Source organism: Pagrus major, chromosome 14, assembly GCF_040436345.1.
Source record: "Pagrus major chromosome 14, Pma_NU_1.0".
NCBI classification, from domain to species: Eukaryota; Metazoa; Chordata; class Actinopteri; order Spariformes; family Sparidae; genus Pagrus; species Pagrus major.
The window spans coordinates 4319795-4340026 of NC_133228.1; positions in this window are offsets into that span (position 1 = coordinate 4319795).

Genomic DNA, 20232 nt, shown 5'->3' on the forward strand with positions numbered 1-20232 from the left:
CAAGGGCAACAGCTCTGGTGGGCAAATGGTGGTCACACCAGATACTGACTGGTTTTCTGACCCCCCCCCCCCCCCCCCCCCCCCAATAAAGCAAAACTGCACGTTTCAGAGTGGCTTTTTATTGTGGCCAGCCTAAGGCACACCTGTGCAATATTCATGCTGTCTAATCAGCATCTTGATATGCCACACCTGTGAGGTGGGATGGATTATCTTGGCAAAGGAGAAGTGCTCACTAACACAGATTTAGACAGATTTGTGAACAATATTTGAGGGAAATGGTCTTTTGTGTATATAGAAAATGTTTTAGATCTTTGAGTTCAGCTCATGAAAAATGGGAGCAAAAACAAAAGTGTTGCGTTTATATTTTTGTTCAGTGTATATTGTTTGATATACTGTTGTTGTGTTATGTGTGTCTTGTAAGGTGTCCTCAAGTGCTTTGAAAGGCGCCTTTAAATAAAATGCATTATTATTATTATTATTATTATTATTATTATTATTAATCTGTATACAGCAGAGGGTGTCATACACTGTACAGATTGTAACGCCCCCTGAGATGATGTCATTTTTTAATTGGGCTATATAAATATAACTGACTTGACTTGAATGGGATGTCCAACAAGCCCATATAGATCTGGTGGTCAGGTGGCCATATAATACACATCAGGCTTTGGATACACACACAATACTTGTTAGTAAACATTCAGTGCTAATTGACCTCTGTACATTGGATTTGTTGATATTAAGAAAATATGAAATATTTATCTTTTGACACTCAACAGCGTGGCTGCAATTAGCTGTAAGAGCTTAAATGAAATAACGAAAGTTATTTGAAAGAAAATAATCATTTGATGGCATTAATTAGATTTTTAAGACAAATTATTGAGTTGTCTGAGCTGATCTGACAGAATGTTCCTTGTAAACATGACATGTTGTGTACTTGATCATATAGCACAATCCATACATCATTCCACAGCCTGCTGTGTCCAACATGTGCTGTCCCCAAAAATAACATATCTGCTGGTGAAACTGACAGGACTTATTTTCAAGCTAAAGCCTCTTCCAGTTCACTCGACATACTTCCAAGCTGATTTTGTAATGCAGTAACTTACTCTGCTTGTTCCATCAGTCACTAATAGCTTATTATCGACAGGAATTGGCCTTTCATCTTAAAAATGCAATCGTTCATCCAGTTAAGAAGCCATCATTAGAAGCGTAACCCATAAAATAATTATGAAACACTTGCTGAGAAGCTGACTGCTTTTATGATCTGAAATGAACTATTTGAAGGCTGAGAAGTTGAAATGTCTCTAACTCTCATTTGACATCTCTGAAACTCCTTTAAATTGGCATTCCTGCTTTTTGCATGACGTTAGCGAAAGTTTTATCAGGAAGACTGTCTCTACGCATGCCTTCTAAGTCACAAGCACAGTCTGCCGTTTTCCCTCATCTCCTCTGGCTCATACTCCTATTCATCCAACCACAACTTGTCCTGTAGCCAATCATTTGTAAGCTGTCAAATTTCAAAGTGCTCTCTCTATCTCTCTGTGCTGTCATTCAGCTGTCATTTCATCATCACAAGCCACCTTCTCCCCTGCACCACTGCAACCGCAGATGCCTGGCCATATCCAGTCAACCCCAATCAGAAGTTGTTGATCTTGTCCCACATCAAGCTCTATTTCTCACAACCACCACCAGTGTCTAATCTGGAGGTGTGTCTCCTTAAACTTCTATGTTGGAGTGATTCCCTGACCTGTTGTATTTACTTTCCTTTGGAGGGGGTTTGGTTGTGGTTTGGTAGACAGTTTTGGCTGTTGCTCTACCACCTTTCTCAGAGTCCTCCCAGGTAGTGAGGTGATGTGCTGTAGCATGAACAACAAAAGTTGTAGTTGTTGCTTTCCAAAATGATGTATGAGCATTTTAAGGGTAGACAAAAAGTGTTATTTTGCCATATTAGCAAGATGACCCATTTTGTCACTCACACTAAATTGACTGTGAATAGAAAACATGAAATGAACATTGGTCTCTTGTGTTAAAGTCCTATATGCTTCGACACATTAATCCACCCAGACTCTTCCCTACACGTTTTTGCAGTTTAATTACAAAGAAATCAGGATTAATACATAACCAAGTAAAGGAGAGGAAGTATTACATATAAATGATAAAACGAATAACGAATAAAGGTGAGTGGGGTGAATAGATAAAGACTGACTTATCCAACCAGGTCAACTCAACAGGCAGATTGCAGAACTAGAAGACGTAAGCAGGCTATGCAGCTCAGACCAGAGCTGAGAGAAAAGCTTGACCTTTACTTAGGTGGATGTAAATGCAATTGGAAAAGAGCAAGTTGTGTTTCAGTAAATTGTCTCCCAGACTACAGCAAAAAAAAACATTCCTCTGCTGACTTCCACCAAAGCAGAAACCTGAGGCACACTGTTAGCAAGAAAGCAGCTCAAACCCTGCTGGATAATGAAGCCAGTGAAGTTAGACATTTCAATGGAAGGTAAGAGTTGATTCTTTCTAACAGATGAATTGGAAAGGAATGTTTCTCGAGGCCTTTCTCTGAACGTCGACACTTAAATTTTTTATCAGAGGATGTGCCAGAGCCTCTCCTATCTCAAAACTTCCTGCACTTACATCTACAGTCCCTTGAAGTTTGATCCTCAAAGGCACAAATCAGTCAGTCTTCCTCTGAAAAGCACATTTCAACCAAAGAACAATTTCCTCAAGTGTGTTTTCAGAAGGAGAAACTTTTGCAGTGGAAAAACAGAAAAAACATTATTTCCCAGATGACTTGAACAGATCTGGAGAAAATAACAGCACAACAGACTTGCTGTGGGTTTTAGAGAGGAATGAAAGCGTGTGATTTATTAATGTGGATTTTCAGTTAGTGCTTCCTAAAGATACACATTGTTGGGAGACAGTGAAGGATTGACTAGCTGTTGCTTTAAAGCTGGGTTTGGTAACTAAGAATTTTTTATTATATTTGTATAAAATCTCTTAACATCCAGACAGTGATCAAAATACTAAATGCTTTGGAAAAAAAGGAAAAAACTCCATGGTCTGTGGCAGCAACAGGGCTGGAATAACTTCATCCAATCAATTTTAGCGGCCTGGATGTTACGTTTGAGTTTTCAGTAGACCCAAATGCAGAGACCAGAGACAGAACTTCAGGGAGCAAAAGGTTTATTAGAACTGTTGCGCTCAGGCGGTAATGTGGGCGAGATGACCAGACTGGCAGATTGGCAGGTAGGCAGGCTGGAAGACAGGCAGGCAGGCTGGGTCTCCAGGAGCCGGCGTGGACGAACACAGGTGGGCTGGCGAGCAGGTAACAGAGCGGAGAAGCCAGAGGAGCTGGAGGTTTTCTGCAGGGCGAGCCAACAAAACATGCATTAGCAGCAGAGCAAAAACTCAAGAACATAGAATACGTTTAGTCTTGAGAAAATACTAGAATATGTGGCACAGTGAAGTCACCGTAAGGGACGGAATAATCTGGCACTGAAGTTGTCGAGAGACCAGGGCAATATAGTCGGAGGGTGATGAGTTGATGAGAAGCAGGTGCGCCACTCTGCTGCTGCTGCCGCCACGCCCACAGACACACACACAGGGAAGGAGCAGGTGAGGGAGAAAAGGGGGGGAGGCTGACAGGGGAAAAACACAAACAGAACACAAACAATCAGGCTGCCACAGCAGAACTGTGACACAGGAGATATTGTATGGACAGCCTACCTGTCTATCAATCTGTCCTTACCTGCCCACCCTGCACTGACTCCGCCCATCACTTACTGCGCATGACCGGAGTCTACGCACCGCACTGCTGGAGCTGTGGTGGAGTGAGCTCATTGTTTATGGACAAGAATGGCAGAGAAAGTACAGACACACTTTTCATCACCAGCTGTACCTACAGCAGCTTGTACTGCCAAACAGAGCAAGAGAAGAAAGGCCGAACTGGAGAAGGCTACAAACAAAAAGAAGTTCAGAGCTCAAGAGGTGAAACGAGAGTCAACATTGGAGTGGCTGTTCAACGATGGAGACAACTGATGGAGTCGAAGGCCTGAAAATGGACGCCATGGTAGCTGTGTCTCTGTGGACAGGTAATGAGCTGGTTTGTTTTAGTTGGGGAAAATGTATTGTTACTCTGCATTATGTAGTCAATGTAGCTAATGTTAGCTCTTTATGTTGCTGTCGTATGTATTAGCCCATCATTAGCATCGTCAGCTTGTAGCTAACGTTAGCTAGTTAGCTATGATAGCCTACTGCCGTATAAAACATTTACATGTAACGTCACCGTTTACACACAGGCCAACGTTTACACGTACTGTGGATCTAATCCATATAGCAGTGTTCACACATGCACTGCTACCCTGGGCTGCTGGACATTAGCCAGACGAGCTGTATGTGAGAGGCGGACTAATTCTTGTGTGCTACACGTGTGAAAGGCCAAGTCCAGTGTTCAGAGGTCATGGGGAGATTACCTGTGAATATAGTTTGCATTGTAGTTGTAAGCAGATGTTGTTAGATGGTATTTACAGTATATGACGCTCATTCATATAGACTTTGAACTGGACGTTTTACAAATGTGCTGATGTATCCTATCCTATCTTTGTTCTATAGTTATGAGAGGGACGCATCACATCTCTCTCTGACAGGTGAGTGTAACGATGCTGGTAGCAACATGGATCATTTCTGTGTCCTATAGTTATGAGAGGGACGCATCAACTTCCAGCCTTGAAGTGTCAGTTGACAGCAGAACCATGTCCTGATGTTTCCACTATTTCTGCAGAGTCGCTCTCTGACAGGTGAGTGTAACTTGATGCTGGTAGCAACATGGATCAGACCACTGTTATTCATGTAATATGTATCTTTGATGGATATCATATCTACACGTGTCCTTCTTTCATATCAAGTTGGTTTGCTTTATGTGCATGAATGTGCTCCTTAGCAGGGATACAATATGAAAAGGACTGGCATCATTTCATTAGCTGCACCAGGAAAATGCTTCAAGTACTGGTCCTAGCAGTCACGTTAGCCTACTGCTTGAGACTATTACATATTAGTAGGACACTGTATAAGAAAATAGACATTTCAAGTCATGATCTGACTGTCAGCTGACCACAGTAGAATGTGGGAAACAATGACCATAATTGTTGCACACAATGCACCTACCACTCCCTTCAAATAATCACTTGCTACCCATCTCTTCAGCTTCCCATCACCCACCTAACCCCAGACTTCTATTATTACTTTTTTTTCTACATAGCAACAGTCCTGCGTTGTCTTTGAGACTCAATAACATTTTTATGCCCCACAAAGACATCTAGATGTAACTTATGTCCTGTAAACACATTTAGTTCTCCATCCTTATCCAGTATTCTATAATTATTATCATTTTTGCAGAGATGATGACTTTTCAGTCACACGAGTTGGACAAGTAAAAGGTCCTTGAAAAGCTGTATTTACTGTCAGATAAGTAATTGTGCTGTTCTTTCTACAGGACAATCACTGCTGACACAGTAGAGGACTGAGACAGCAATGACATCAGCAGCCTAACCTGTTGGCCAACACTGATCTGTGTTTATAATCAGTCAAGAAACCTCTGGAGGTCCTTCCTACTCTAAAAGGTAATAGCTATGCTTACTTAAATCGTAATAGTGTACTTTACTTATTTGTCCCTATCCTGTTGATTTAACTCATGGAATGTAAGTACGTACTCATTTTTCCTTAAAGAGGTGTAAAACTAAGTTAATCTGAGTAAACTGGACTTGTAACTTTTTGTCCCTGGAGTGAACACATGGCTCAGCAGTGCACATGTGCAGTAGAGCAGTACAAGAGAAGTTTCCAGAAACTGCGTGGACAAAAACTTTGGAAGAAAACAACATTTTCTGAGTCTCTTGGTAAGTTATTCAGTTTCACTAAGTCTTTCAATTGTCAGCTATAGTTTCATAACTTAGAAATGAATTTTTGGCAGGACATTTTTTTCTGAACATAGTAACTACAAACATCTCTGGAGATAAATAGGCTAATGCTATTGTTAGCTAACAGTAGCCAAGGCAGCTAACTAAAACTGCCATTATCATGTCATTCACATGATAATTTATACTGTTAGTTATAGTACATACATGATGTGATCATGACGCAAATGCTAATTTGAAGCAAAATTACAAACTAAAAGAGGTTAGCATGCACGTGTCATGCACATGCATGCGGTGTGCAAAAGCATTCACCATGAAAGCTGCAAATGCTAATTTGAGGCAGAATTACAAATTTAAAATGTTATGGCAAGTACAGAATGACCAAATGAGGTGCTCCAGTGTAGCGCTCATGCACGCGTGTGCCACATGCACACCACATACTTTTTCTTCTTGCTTTAATAGGTCACTAATATCATTCTATTCAGTTTTGCCGGAGATTACATTTTGACCGGCGGGTCTTTTCTGACAACAAAGTCAGCCGATCACAGGCAGAGTAGGACGGTCTGTCGGCCAATCATGGGCAGAGTAGGACGGTCTGTCAGCCAATCATAGGCAGAGTAGGGCGGGCCTTCACTGAATAGAGGCATGGAAAACAGCTGGTAGGGGAGACCAGGGACAGTTGTAACAGGGGACGGTTGTAACGCCTTGAATTCCTCCAATCAGAAACAACCTAGAGTGATGACACTCACTGTGCTCATGCTCAGTTCGTTTCCCTCCAGTCTTGCTAAAAAGGGAGCCACATTTGAAACTTCCTGACAGCGTAACCACAAAAGGTTGTTTTTGAGGTAAAAAAAATGACTTTCCTTTCTGATGTACTTTTTTGGATGCTGTTGTAAGATCAAATGTCTAGAAATGGCTAACAAGTGTCAAACTAGCAGTCAAGCTAGCTCACATGAGGTGAAAACATGGTTGCTGATACTGGGACGGTTGTAACACCCCGTTACAACCGTCCCAGTATCAGCAACCAAGTTTCATTTATATTTTAAAAACTAGCTAAGGTTAGGGATAGAATTGCAGATATTGGTATTAAAGGGAAACTATGCAGTTTTGGCAATTTCTTTGCTGTTTTCTCGCCAGCCCAAAGTTGCATGGCTGGTTTTTCTGCTCACAGACGCTAGGGGGAAGCGAGACGGCCACCATTCACCCCAGAAAAAGTCATAACCATTCCAATGACTCCGAAGCTGTTAAGTTAAGGTAAAATAAGCTAAAAAAACTGCATAAGTTTCCCTTTAATGTGCAAATTAAAAGTAAAATGTGCACTGTGCATTGCAAATTAAATGTAAAATATCATCAAATCACATTTTAAGGTAATTATCTTTTTTTATATAAAGATATTCCGGCTTCCGATGAAACCAGACAGGGAAAGTCAGTCAGGGGAGTGGCCAAATCATATGGCATTTGCCATGTGACCCTGCACCGATTCCACAAGAAGAGGAGCCAGGGATTAAAGACACTTCCCAGAGTTGGATACTGGACTCCGAAAAGGGTTTTCTCACTAGAGCAGGAGCTCCTCTTAAGAGACTACCTGATGCAGGCAGCTGATTTGTATTATGGGTTGAGCCCAAAGGAGGCAGGCTAGATATGTTTAACACCTAAGCCTCAAACAGGCCGCCTGGATTTATTTCGTTGTTTTTGCTGTAAAAATGTCAGAAAATGTGCTATGAGTAAATGCTTTTGCCCCTTTTTCCAGGATTACTTCAACTTTCAATATCTGGCAATTATTTGACATTACTGTATGTTTTGAGTGTGTAATAAAAGTTTAAAGGGGAAGAAAACACAAAACGAAATTGGATTTAACAGGTTTTTAGTAGAGTAGAAACTGTATTTACACATAGACAAAAATATTACACATGTTCATTTGACATTTTAACTATAAAACATATGTCCAAGAAAGTTTGTGAGCCTTGTCCTCATAGTTTTTATTTTTTGGCCTGTTTTGCCTAAAAATGTCCAGGCGTTTTTTGGCCTTTTTGTGGTACTCCCTGAAGCAGTTCCTCTCCAGCTGCAGACGCAGGCCCACATCACACTCCTCACACTTCCAGGTAGTGCACCTTTTGCACAGAGTGCACTGTCGTCGCCCCATGCTGGCTCTCTGTGATTTGCCCTGTCCGTTGCTTGCGAGGACAGGGAAGTGGTCGTGACTGGTGGTCTTGGGCTTGCCATCCAGTGGAACTCCTGCGCAGAGAGCTCTTCCTGGAAGGCCTGGCGACTCACGTGTTTCTGCTGCTGGCTGGCACATAATTCTTTGTGGATTATGTAACTGTTTGTCACTGCAATGTCCAGAAAATGCTGGAAAACAGTAATGTACCACTTCTTTGTCTTGCGATGGACTGAATTGATACCCAGCATTTGATCAGATGTGTCCACTCCTCCCATGTACTTGTTGTACTCTGCCACTGCTGTGGGTCTGGGGACAGGGACCCTCTGATGTTTTCCATCATCCGTCTTTTGCCAGCGCACTGTCTCCCCACTGTACACAGGGTGGATGTTTGTACAGAGGGAGACTTCTCTGGTGTCCATCCACTTCACAAATAAAAGGTCACCGTCCCGAATCCAGCGAATTGAACCTCTCAGTGACTTTTTATGCAATGCATTTTCCTGAGTGGATGGAACACCAACTCTGCCCTGCCTGCATGTCCCACAAGCTCCAAATCCCTGCTGGTCCAAGTGTCGGAAGAGGAGGGGACTTGTGTAGAAGTTGTCACAGTAAATGACGTAGCCAGATCCCAGGAAGTCTTTGTTGACTAGTGATGCCACCACATCATAGGAGAGCCCCTTCCCTGATGCAAACTTTGACTTTCCTGTGTACAGCTTGTAGTCAATGGTGTAGCCATTTACATCAGCAAGTACAAAAAATGTTAGCCCCCACTTAGTGGGCTTGGCCTTCATGTACTGCTTGATAGCCAATCTGGCCTTGGTAGCAACCATCCTCTCATCGACCGAAATGTGCTGCTTTGGATGATAGATGGTCATGCAGCGGTTCCTCATCATGTCAAGAAGAGGTCTGACCCGATGGAGACAGTCATAGTCTTCTGTGCCCTTTTTTTTTTCATTCTTTGGGTCTTCTGATGGATCACTGATGTGCAAGTTGGAAGAAATTGCCAGGAACCGGTCCCTAGGCATAACAGTGGAAGGAAAGGCCACATGATAAATTGTCTTCTTCCTCCAGAAGTCTGTCACCTTTGGGAAGTCCATCACTGCCGTGTACAGCAACAAGCCCAGGTACTTTTGCAATTCAGGTGTGGTGAGTTCTTTCCAGGCGAATTTCTTCCCATTCTCCAGATTTCTTGCTGCATTTTTGTTTGTGTTTGCACACAAGATTTTGAGAACTTCTGAATCAAAAAAATGGCAGAATATTTCAATTGGTGATGGTTTTCCACCATTGAGAGGGGGTTGAACACCAGGCTTTCGCTTTGGGGTAAACCTTATTGCTTGAGTGACAACATCAGGATCCACCTCTGTCTTGCATGCACTAATTGGTGACTGGCTTCTGATGGCATCACCAGCACCTCCACGGCCCCGACCACGGCCCTGGCCACGGCTGGGACTGCGACCACGGCTGGAACTCTCTGGCATTGATCTGGATAGCCGTTCAGCAGAAGGCATCCTAAAAGTAATGGAGACATAAGATAGAACTTTATTTATAGGTGAATAAAATACTTTATTTATCTCAAAGGAATTCTTGTGCCAGATGTTGCTCAAAAAAATTACAACAGCATAAGAATAAAAACAAACTAATAACACCAGAGCCTACTAGAGTAATTATTGCAAATTATATTGAAAAGATAAGTAATATTGCTATGAAGTTGAAACTTTTACTTTTAGTGAAGTCAACATCCACTGTTGCTAAAACTTTGCTAAAACTTATTAGACATTTACATTTAGGGCATTTAGCAGACGCTTTTGTCCAAAGTGACTTACAGTAAGTACATGCGTCATGAAAATGTTAGCTTATTAGCTAGCTTGTACAAAGTTTACTACATACTCTGGTTCAGATGAAGTTGCTCCTTCGTCATGGTCACTGTGATCCTCAATGAACCTCTGCGGAGGTTTTGTCACCCTTGATGACTTTCTTGACATGTCTTGCTCTTACAAATACGCTCAAATGCCACACAATTGTCATAAAAAACTTCTCGTAAAAATGCTGAAAATGTCCACGTCTGCCGTCCTTCTCTTCTCTGCGTCTCCGTCTTCCTCCTCTGTGTGCTTTTGTCTCTCCGCGGGCACAGAAAAGTGTTACCGTAATAACCCATATATGAGTGAAAAGGCCAGAGTCTCTTCTTTCAGGAACCGTTGACATTTTTTCGATTGCACAAACGGTCAAGGAATTACAGTAATGAGAACCACGTGCGTAAAATCCCGTTGGCTCGCCTGTGTGCGGCCGGCGATATCTCGCGATACCTACAGCCTACCGTAATAAGCTCTATATGGATGCAAAGGCCAGAGTCTCAGCTTTCAAGAACCGTTGAAATTTTTTCAATAGCACAAACGGTCTAGGAATTACGGTAATGAGAGCAACGCATGTAAAATCCTATCGCCGACGATACCACCAGTGTTAAAGGGTTTAAGATAGAGCAGGCTATGCTATGTACATTTGTTATGTATTAAACTAATTAACAATTTATATAATTTAGGTCCGGAAGTTTGCCTATGATTTGGCAAAGACCTAAAGTTGCAGGTACCCCGAAACCTGGGCAGAGAACGGGATGGCTGGAGCCAACTGGTTCACAACGTTTTTGAAGAGGCACCCCACTCTCTCCATAAGAAGGCCTCAGGCTACAAGCCTCTCACGGGCTACGAGTTTCAATGGGACAAACGTCAATAAGTTTTTTGACAACTTGTTTTCTGTCCTGGACAAACACAGATTTGCTGCACAGGACATCTGGAACATGGATGAAACAGGTGTGGTGGAAATCATCTATATCTCCCTCAGAAATACCTTCCAGAGGCTCACAGCCTTACAAAATAAAAGCATTACAGAATAAAAGCACTAAATAAAATCTTTTTTTTTCTATACAGGAATCACCACAGTGCAAAATCCTGGAAAAATTGTGGCCAGAAAGGGAGTCAAGCAAGTAGGTGCTGTCACCTCTGCAGAACGGGGACACTAATTACACTTGCCTGTGCCTTGGGGAATTCCATCCCACCAATGTTCATCTTCCCCCGGAAGAAAATCCATCCTTCCCTTACCAGCAATGGCCCATTTGCTGTATTGATACAGCAAATGGGTCTGGGTGGATGCAAGGGGAGGACTTTTTGGTCTTCCTCAAGCACTTCCAGACTCACACCAAGTCCTCACTGGAGTCCAAAGTGCTGCTAATCTTGGACAACCATACCTCCCCACCTTTCTGTGGAGAGGATTGATTTTTGCAGGAGCCATGGCATCGTCCTCCTCTCATTCCCCCCATACTGTTCCCATAAGCTGCAGCCCTTGGATCGCAGTGTATATGGGCCACTGAAGAGGCTGGTAAACAACTGCTGTGATAGCTGGATGAAAGCTCATCCAGGAGCCACAATGACCATTTATGATCTGCCAGGCATTGTGAAGAGTGCCCTTCCCCGTGCTGCATCACCGGCAAATATTCAGGCAGGGTTTGCATGCACTGGAATTTGGCCTTTTAATAGGAATATTTTCAGTGACAGTGACTTTGCACCATCCCTAGTCACAGACTGCCAACTGCCAGCAGTGACACCAGAGGTTCAATCTTCCTCTACAACTCCATCACCCAATGCGGCAACGGTGGCATCTTCCATGCCACTTAGAGCATCATCCCCTGTCACACCATGTGTGGTGTCCGAGCCTGAGCCTAAGCCTGAGCCATCATCCTCTGCTATGGACACAACTTTTTCACCCGTGTCCATCTGTCCACACCCAAAAGCTGGCCCAAGAAAGCAGACGACAAAGGGCAGAAAAGAAGGGAAACCGCTGTCCTTACAGATACTCCTGTGAAAAAACAACTGGAGGCTGAGAAGAGCAGGTCTGCAGCTAAAAGAAAAATGAATTTTGGCAACAAGAAAAAATCCAAACCCAAGAAGCAGAAAATTCAGGACTCATCTGATGATGAAAATGAATTGTGCATTGTGTGCTTGGAGAGCTTCTCCAGGCCAAGGGAGGTCTGGCTCCAGTGCTGGTCCTGTAAAGCCTGGGCACACAAGGACTGCACAGATGGAAGGGATTTTTACACTTGCCACAACTGTGACTCAGACTAGGCCTACCGAGCCCCCCACCCCCTCTCTCTCTGTTGTTGAGAATGTTTGAGTTCATGTTTAAACTTTTTTGAGGTGTTCTACCCATTAAATCATTTTCTTGCATTATAATTTGACGGCTTCACCTCTTTTTGATTCATTATGTATATTTTAGACATGTTACAACTGTCCTTGACATGTGTTATAACCGTCCCTGTACACTGGGACGGTTGTAACAGTGGAGAGACTGTATTAAAATCAATTTTGCAACCTGTACATATTTCATAAAACCACTTAAATACATTATTTTAGCAGTTGACAGATTGAAGTTTATAATATAACAAATTGGTTGTTCCAGTGTAAATGGTTTTTGATATATTGCTAAAAATTGCAAAAAGTGTTACAACTGTTCCTGGTCCCCACATGTGTATTGCTCAGAACTGTGTAGCTGTGGTCATTCTGGGTCTTGGTAAAAATGCCAATAAGAGATGCTCTGCTTGCCCTGCCAAAATTCATTGACCTCAAGTGTCATCACTTAAACTAGTTGCTGCCATTTTTGTGACTTTATTTATTTTTTACAGCTTGAAGACAGACAACCAACACTGATGCAGTGGACATGTAAGTTTTGCAACTTCACATGTGAAAAGAGAGGGCAACTACTTAAACATTATAGATTGAAACATGGTGGTTACACAAGAACATCACCATTACCATGTGTTCATAAAGAGTGCCTCTGCACATTCAAGTCCTTTAATGCTCTTAAGGTACATCTATCAAGAGCACACTCCCAGATTGATGATCATTGTGATGCCACAAAAAATGTGCTCCAATGTCAACTTTGTGACTTAAATGAGCCATGTGTGGAAAAAGATTTTTTTTCACACTTGCAAACACATATCAGGATGCACCAAAAAGTACGGTGCCCTTAACAGGATTGTAATTTTGAAACCAGTGTCTACACTACATTTAATGCCCACAAAAGCAGGAACCATGATGGCAGACAGATGCATAGCCAGTTGCAGTTCAAACCGGAAATTTTAACACATACAGAAACTTTGGGTGAAGTTGTCCAAACTGAAAATGAAAGTGACATTGAAGACGCAACTGATTTTCAAGAAGAGGATTTGACGGCAGATAATATTGATGACTTGGAGAGGAAGCTTGAGCATAATTTGGCAGCCCTTTTCCTTGCGGACCATACTTAAGATATCTGAAACTGCTGTGCAAGATGTAATACAGCAAATAAGGCAGATAATGGACCTATCAAAACCTTTGCATTTTTCTGCTATTTAGAGAGGACTCTTGAACTACTATCCTGATGCAGACATGTCTATTGCAAGAGAAATAGTAAGTGCAATCTCAGAGCGATGTCATTTTGAAACACACTCAGAAAGGAGGTTCCCTATCCACCTCCTGCAAAAGAGCCTTTTACATGGTAAAAGAGTTTAAAATTGTGGAACCTGTTGAGTTTATTACAGGTCAACACAAGCAGTCAGTTGTCTACATACCTGTCCTTAAAATGCTCCAGACTTTGTTAAACAAAGACGAAATCTTGGACAAGGCTCTCACGGTTAGCAATGGTGATATGCAAGGATACAATACCTTCAGGGATGGTTCATGTTTCAAAGAAAATACTTTACTAGTGGAGGAAAATTTTCTGATTACCTTGGCACTTTACATCGATGACTTTGAGGTTGCAAACCCTCTGGGGACCTCTAAAATTAAACACAAAATCCGTGCAGTATATTGGGTTCTAGTAAATCTTGCACCCAAATTCCGTTCCTCTCTCACCTCAATACAGTTAGCCCTTCTTTGTAAGACAATCACTGTCAAAGCATGTGGGTACTCTGAAGTCCTTCATCCACTCCTTCAGGATCTAGTGCTTCTTGAGAAGCATGGTGTATATGTGGAAAAATTAGGCTCAAGTGTCAGAGGAACTGTTTTGTATATTGCAGCAGATAATTTGGCTGCTCATTCTTTGGCAGGATTCCATGAAAGTTTTGTCTCTGATAAGATGTGACGCTTTTGCATGGCTACACAGCAGGAAATACAAGATAATGAAGTTATGTCTGGTCACTTCTGCTTGAGAACAAAACAAGACCATGACCGACACGTGTGGGAAGTCCAGCAGGATGCCTACATGGCAAAGCAATATGGTGTGAAAGTCTTCACTTGGAGCACTTTCATGTTGTTGATGGCTTCCCCCCTGATATCCTCCATGATTTGCTTGAAGGCATTATCCCTTCTGAGTTGAGTCTTTGCATTCAGGACTTCACAAAAAAGAAGTTCTTCACACTTGAGATGATGAATCGTGCCATAAAGGAATTTCCCTACACACATTCAGACAAAACGAATCAACCTCAGACAATTTCTCAACATTCCATGCCGAAGGGACCATTGGAGGTAATGGTCATGAAAACTGGAGCCTGATCAGACTCCTTCCCCTGTTGATTGGCCATTATATCCCTGAAGGAGATGAAGCATGGGAGGTTTTACTGTGCTTGAAAGACGTGGTTGAGTTGGTCATGTGTACAAGGTTTACTGAGGAGTCACTCCACTATCTGGATTTCAAGTTGTCGGAGCATTACTTCAAAAGGCATTCCCCCACTACAGACTCCGTCCAAAACACCATTAATTGGAGCATTATCCCCATCCAATTCAAGTATTTGGACCACTTGTAGATGTGTGGACAATAAGATTTGAGGGAAAGCACAAATTCTTTAAACAAGTAATTCGTGGAGCCCACAACTTCAGAAATGTTCCTCTGACTTTGGCTGATAGACATCAGAAGATGATTGCTTACCATTTAGATTCTGCTTCATTTTTTAAACCAGCATTGGAATCGGACAAAGTAAAGAGTGTCATGATTTCTTCCTTCAATGATGTCTTTCCCCTCTCTGCCTACAGAGTGAAAGGCCATTTGTTTGTGACCCTAAAGCGTTACATTTTGTGCTGATGTCATATCTTATTCTTTTAGAGCCATGGCCCAGTCCTGGTCAGTGAGGGTAGTGGTTGCTGAAACTGACATTCGAAAAGTAACTTTCCATGAAAGAGCTAATGAGCTAATAAGCAAGTTGAAAAAACAACTTGATCGGCCGTATGACTTCATGCTTCACTATGAAGACCCAGAGTTCAACTATGCTTTTTGCAACCTCATGGATATAACTGAGCTGCCTGAGATAGACCAACACTGAAGATTGTCTCTCTGGAAAATGTAGTTGAAACATTGCCTGCAGCCAGTCCATCATCTTCAGCCAGCGCATTGTCTTCAGCATTGACTCCGTCTTCACCTGGGTCGTCTGACACAGAAATACAGCCACGCACTGAAGAGACATCACCACTGACCTCTCGTGACCCATGGCCTTCTACATTTGAGGTGCCACATTTCTCTGTAAATATTGAATATAGACTGAGACAGGGAAACCTAATTTACATGAGAGATGGCACGTGCATGTCAGTTTCACGAGACATGAAGCATGACATTCTGCAAAAGCTAGCTGAGGAGATGTACAAGTTCTCGGCTTATCCTCAAGATGAACACTTCACCACTGTTGCTGCAGCATTGATTGCTAAGCACCCTTACCTTGCTGAGCGAGGATCAACCACGGGTTGCTATGGATGGAAGAATAGTTTAAAATTCAAAATGGGTAATCTCCGTTCCAAACTTCGCAGATGTGGAATTGCAGATTTGTCAGTCAACAGTAATAAGAGAACACAGCAGAATCCAGAGGGTGAGCCACCTGGAAAAAACCTGAAGAGACCCAGAAGAAGTGAGACAAAGCCAGATTTTCCACAGGGTCAGGATGCATCAACACTTGAATGCTGTAGACAGCTGCTTGAAAATGAAATGAAGAAAAGGTTCCCAAATGCAGTTCATGTGAATCAGCTGATGAACCAGACCTTCTCATTAAGACGCAAAGAAATTGTGGAAGAGCAGCCTTCTGTGAAACAGATGCTGGGACGATGGCCGGCTCTTTTCAGAAAGCAACAGGTAAGCAAACAAGCATGCTAAATAAATACAGGATGTTGCATGCTGGGGGAATAAAAAAAATATTTTTTTAGTAAGTAATTTAACTATACACATTGCCTAAACATAAAAACACAAAGGTTCTGCATGATGCCAAACTGTCTGTCCCATTCATAGTTTGTATACAATAATATTGTGGTCAACTCTTGGTAACTTGGTACACACAAGTATACATATACACATGTTTTGTTTGTGTTCTGTTTTGTCCTTGAAGGTCTTTGCAGAATTCACAAGAATGGCAAGTAAAGATCTTGAGCGGGTCCTTGGACCGCCATACCCCACGTATCCTTGAGATCTTAAAATCTAAAACCGGAATAATTGGAAGGACACTTGGGGAGATCCTTTCCCAGGTTGAAACAAGGGTAAGCATTCCTTCTCATCTTATCTAAGTGCAAGAAATTGTGCAAGTTCTTCCTTTCTGATAATGTTCTAGTTTCGACACACACACACCCTGCTAACCAGCTGCTGACCGTGGCACATATTTGCCATACAGACATGAAAGTGATACTGACCTTATAATCTAGCTCAGCAAGACAAGCAAATAAGTTTCGTAACACGTCAAACTATTCCTTTAAATCACTTAAGTTGGAAAAATATGATGCAGTTTCTTCAGAAAAATTATTTTCCTTATTTCACTGTTTTTCCAAATTGTAGACCGATGATGTCAGAGCCATGAGGACTGCTGTCCTGCGATGTCTCCCAGTTTTTCTCGGGAATGATGGAAGTGATTTTTTCAAAGTCTGTTTTGTAAGTATTGCATAATTTGCATAATTTGGTATGTTGAAGTTTTGCACTATGAAGCCAAATTTTTCAAATTAGTTTTTAACCTTCCTTTTTAACCTTGTTTAGAAAGATTTGCTTATGAAAGATTATTTTATAAGGCTTACATATTTGATTTTATTGTGTCATTTCATTTGTTTCCACAAACAGTGGCCTTGGCTTAAGATGCACAGAATTACATTTTGTTCCAATAATAAAATAAGCCTGCAAACTTCCTAAATTCTACTGAGTAAACACAACTGTTCAGTTAAGTCAGACTAATTTGGCTTACTTAAGTTGGTAACACTTAGAAAGATCAAGTTCATTATACTTGCTATTTTTAAGTTTACATAACTTCACAAAATTAAGTAAATACAACTAGATTTAAAGTCAACTTGACAAGTAGATATGAAGTAAACTTAAATTAAGACTATTATATTTACTTACCTTTTTTAGTGCAATCAGTTTCCTAGATTCTTTTAAGTAAGCTCAACTTGTCATATTTTAGAGTGCATAGTTGTTAATGCTAATACAATGCCAACATGTATTTTGTGTGTTACAGCATTTTCAAAAATCTGTCAGTTTTTAATTGTGTATATAAAACAGAAGGAGACTTGTGACATTCCCTTTCCTTTGCAGACTTGATGAAGAAGTGGAATAAATTAACATGAAACAGCCAGTTGTAGTGGGTAGACATTGGGTGGTACGTTGAATGTGTCAGAAACGTGATAGCCCTCTGGCTCTGCTGTTGCTCATAGCTTTGTGTTTTGCACTGGGCTGCTGCTTGTTCATGTATGCCTTCAGCTGCTTGTGATAGGTGGAGACTGTCAGCACGACTGGGTGAGCCTCCATTCAGAATAAAGGCACAGTCACATATACGTGAATGCAGGTGAATGACAATGACAATATATGAGAAATGATAATAATTGTTTGTTATAATGTCATTATATAGAAGATACATGGTTTATTCAATAATACATTGCTTCATTACATTATTAGATATATATTTCAATACATTTGAAGATTGAGATTTCAAGCCTGTGTCAACTTTAGACATCTGTGTAATATGTAATTACAAGATGAAAAATATTGTCATAACACTGTTTAATTGACATAAAAATAAATAAAGAGGATATGAGGACAAGGTTAGTATATTAGATCGACATATAGGGGAAATATATTTTTATTGCATAACAGTAATTTCCGACAGGTAGTAACTATTAAATGTGACAACAGCGTGCAGTGTGGAATTGTCACCATAAAGAACTGTACATGCTATGGACACTATTTTTGTTGAGGGAATTGTGTGCATTTTTAAGGGCACTGCGTAGTTCATATACCACCTCAATCAGAGTTACAGTACAGTAGATATGATGCATGAAATTGAGAGTATTTTCTGGTACAGCCTTGTTTTCCTCATTATATGCCATTGATTCACTTGGTCACTTACAACAGGTTAGTCTGACTCACTGGATGTAAACTATCATTGGGCACATATTCCATGCAACATTCCCCTCTTCCTTCTGCTATCTGCCTGTTACTGTTTTCAAAATCCCTGTCACTATGTGAAACAACAACTTCCAAGCTAGCGGCCTACACACTGAAATTAGCCAGTTCAGGTAGCAAACCTGAACAAGCTAGCAGATTTTACCTGTTCTTTAGTGGGATTTCAATCATTTTAATCCTAACATGCTAAACATGTTCCCCCAACATTATTTTGAGTGCAGGGGCTTCTTTGCTGCATTGTGGGTTATTGCCCCAAGAGGATTGTGAGAGAGATTTTTTTTCCCCATACCAGAATTGGTGCAGCCGGACGTTTCTCCAGCGCTGACAGAGTTTCGGCCTGCTGACAACAGTTTAACAAGCAGCTGCTTGTGGACATGAAAGGTAGAGTGAGTGAGAGTTGGCAGCTTCTGGAATGGCTTTGTTCGTATCGTGCCCTTCATATACAAGTTGGAATATTAAAGGGGTCAATGACAGGTCGGATTAGTGGGGATGGTCTTTGCTCTGGAGAACAGTGTTGAAGTTCATACACGGACATGATCCTCCTACACTGGTGTTCCTTGTTATCTATAATTAGACCACTCCTCAGGACTGGGTGGGCATGAACCGACTGAGATTGACTGACAGCTCCCATACTCTCCTGCACTTGCTAGGGTGGGTCACATTATACCTTTGTGATTCTCTTCAATACATGGAGTTAACTGACCTACAGCTCCTGCATGACTCCACCAGAGGTCATGCTGGAGCAGTGGTCTAATCAGCCAGAGTGACACCTGTGTGGGTTTGCAGAGGCTTTTTATTACAGTATGGTATTTTCAAAAATAAATTATTATATTTGAGAGTCAGGGCAATGTGCTCTTCCTGCAGTAAAATAAGTTTCTTAAAGCCACACAAATAGATTTTTGTGGTCTCTTTTGGCCAGCAGAACAAACTGTAAACACATTTGTCAAGGGGCACTATAAAGTTCTAAAGGAGTGTGTGTTGGCATGGATCCTAGTTGTTCCCAAACTATCAGCAGTCAAGGAGTATGGTATGAACCAATGCTATAGCCATGGAGTCAACATCAAATATGGAAGATTAAAAAAATGAATAACAATAATAATAATAATAATAATAATAATAATAATAATAATAATAATAATTTGAATATTTAAAAATTCACTAAAACATGAATTTTTTAAAATATTTCTTTATTTTATTTTATTTTTTACAGTATTGCGTAGTGCGTAAGCATAAACATAGTTTAGATTTATGTTATGATTTGTGTTACATTTGGAACAAACATTTATGGTTAACGAGAAATGAGATTGAGAAAAAAGCAAATTAGAGATATTTTGCATTTAAAGCCCCCCGCCAGTGTATTTTGATATTTGTATGATATTTCATATGTTTCCGAGTCCTTTCCTGACAATGTTGATGAGTCACACTGTTTGCCAAATAATTTTTGACAAATTAATTTTGTGCTCAAAGTCACAAAAGTCATACGTCAGGGTTATAAAAACACCATGGCTCCTTTAAGAAACAGGGCACTGGTAGTGTGACTGTGCTCAGAGCAGATCGGTGTTAGCGACTGGAGCAGAGGGGAAAGTTTAGCAGAGAAGTTGTCTAGTGGCAGAAAATGTACAGTACAGGTTACAGTTTGACCATGAATAAACTGTGCAGCTCCTCAGTAGATAACAAGAACTGTTCGAGTGACAGCTATCACTGTCCCTGCTGATATTCATGCTGCATGTCCATGCTAATATCGATGCTATTGCTAATCTATGCTAGTGATTTTGATCTTGCCAG